Source organism: Micropterus dolomieu, linkage group LG07 (genome assembly GCF_021292245.1).
Source record: "Micropterus dolomieu isolate WLL.071019.BEF.003 ecotype Adirondacks linkage group LG07, ASM2129224v1, whole genome shotgun sequence".
Lineage (NCBI taxonomy): Eukaryota > Metazoa > Chordata > Actinopteri > Centrarchiformes > Centrarchidae > Micropterus > Micropterus dolomieu.
This window is the reverse complement of record NC_060156.1, coordinates 29,621,372-29,623,906: the sequence shown is the minus strand read 5'-3', so window position 1 is coordinate 29,623,906 and position 2,535 is coordinate 29,621,372. Positions and strand designations below refer to the sequence as shown.

Below are 2,535 nucleotides of genomic sequence, written 5' to 3'. Positions count from 1 at the left end.
TTGATAGTGCTGCAGGCTCGCTGCGAATGACACTCGACTCTGTAGCCCCTCTAAAAAAGAAAATACTAAAACAAAGACGGTTAGCTCCATGGTATAATACTGAAACTCGCAAATTAAAGCAAATATCACAGAAACTTGAAGAATTGGAAAATTCTTGTTTCATTTGGTAAGATAGCCTTAAAACTTATAGGAAGGCCCTCCGTAATGCCAGAGCAGCGTACTACTCATCATTAATAGAGGAAAATAGGAACAACCCCAGGTTTCTTTTCAGCACTGTAGCCAGGCTGACAGAGATTCACAGCTCTATTGAGCCAAGTATTCCCATAGCTCTCAGTAGTTACGACTTCATGAGCTTCTTTAATGATAAAATTCTAACTATTAGAAACAAAATTCACCAAGACGTGCCCTCAACTGGCACCAACTTATCTCTAAACTCAGGAACCTTAGAAACAGCTGTAGAACCAGATATATGTTTAGACTGCTTTGCTTCCCTCAATCTTCCTCTAACTTCAATAATTTCTTAATCTAAACCATCAATCTGCCTCTTAGACCCCATCCCGACTAGGTTGCTTAAAGATGTTTTAACCTTCTATACTGCACTTCTATACTAGATATGATCAATCTATCTCTATCAACAGGCTATGTACCACAGTACTTTAAAGTAGCTGTAATTAACCCTCTTCTGAAAAAGCCCAAACTTGATCCAGATGTTTTAGCCAACTATAGACTTATATCTAACCTTCAGTTTCTCTCTAAGCTCCTGGAGAAAGCAGTTGCTAAACAGCTGTGTGACTTTCTACATAGCAATAGTTTATTTGAGGACTTTCAGTCAGGATTTAGAGTTCATCATAGCACAGAGACAGCACCGGTGAAAATTACTAATGACCTCATTGCATCAGACAAAGGACTTGTCTCTGTACTGGTTTTATTAGATCTTAGTGCTGCATTTGATACCATTGACCATCAGATCCTATTACAGGAACATTTCATTGGCATTAAAGGAACCACTCTAAGCTGGTTTAAGTCCTATTTATCAGATCGATTTCAGTTTGTACATGTTAACGATGAGTCCTCCATGCATGCCAAAGTTAGTCATGGAGTTCCTCAAGGATCTGTGCTCGGACCAATCCTGTTCACTTTATATATGCTTCCTTTAGACAATATTATCAGGAAATATTCCATAAACTTTCATTGTTATACAGATGATACTCAGTTATATCTATCGATCAAACCAGATGAAACTAATCAGTTGGCTAAACTTCAAATGTGCCTTCAGGATGTTAAAACCTGGATGACCTAATGTTAAACACAGATAAAACTGAAGTTATTATTCTGGTGCCCAAGCAACTCCGTGACGCATTATCTAAAGATATAGTTTCCCTTGATGGCATCGCCCTGGCCTCCAGCACCACTGTGAGGAATCTTGGAGTTCCCCTTCGAGGGAACTCGAACTGCGTCGGTTACGACACTATGGGAACGCCTCTAGGCGTAGCAGGTCTGAACATGAATGAAATCACTCCAATCCTATTGGTTTGTTGCTAGAACGGTAAGGTGTGACGGAATAACCGGAGGAGTATAAAGCACACCTGTACACACTCATCATTAGCTTTTTTCTATTCAGCAGGCGCTCTGTAAGCTCCAGTCCTACAAGCAGTGTGTCTTACCTGAAGAAGAAGTCTACCAGCATGTCCGGCAACCAGATGTACAGAAGGTATGTTTTTCCTTGCCCTCGGTACATCACGGATGGAGATTCGCGCAAGTGTCTTCGTTCCCTATCAGTTTGGATGGAAACTTGGTTCCTGTCCCAGGGGCACGTGCTGGGAGGGTCTTGTCGCCGGCTGGTCATTTCGACAGACGCCTCCCTCACGGGCTGGGGCACGGTCATGGGCGGCCGCTTTGCAAGGTGATCCTGGCAGGTGCATCAGTCTGAGTGGCATATCAACTGTCTCGAGATGTTGGCGGTGTTCCAGGCTCTAAGGAGTTTCTTGCCCAATCTCCAAGGCCACCATGTCCTGGTTCGTTCCTACAACACAGCGGTGGTGGCCTATCTGAATCACCAGGGCGGTCTGCGCTCGCGCCCTCTGTACAGACTGGCGTCAGATTGCGTCAGATCCTCCTGTGGTCCCAGCAGAGGTTACTATCACTCAGGGCGATGTATCTCCCGGGGACGCAGAATCAGGGAGCAGACCTGCTGTCGAGGCAGGGGCTGAGGCCCGGGGAATGGAGACTTCACCCCGAAGTGGTGGAGCTCTTGTGCAGAGAGTTCGGCCCCATAGACGTGGATCTGTTTGCGTCTCAAGAGACTACGCACTGCCCGCTATGATTTTCTCTCGTTCCTCCAGCCCCATTGGGTCTGGACGCCATGGTACATTCGTGGCTGAGGCTACGTCTGTACGCTTTTCCCCCAGTCGCTCTGCTCCCGGGGGTTCTGGAGCGGGTCCGCCAGGACAATGTCGGCCTACTGCTCGTAGCCCCGTTCTGGCCAACCCGGGTGTGGTTCTCGGACATCATGTCGCTCCTGGACGGCCCGCCGTG

The 2,535-nt window shown here is 46.5% G+C and overlaps 1 long non-coding RNA gene across 1 annotated transcript in view; it reads right to left on the bottom strand.

Annotated features, from left to right (window-relative positions):
* Positions 1-2,535, bottom strand: part of LOC123974204 — a 6,895-nt gene that overhangs the window by 2,684 nt on the left and 1,676 nt on the right. The gene's annotated exons all lie outside the window — the stretch shown is intronic.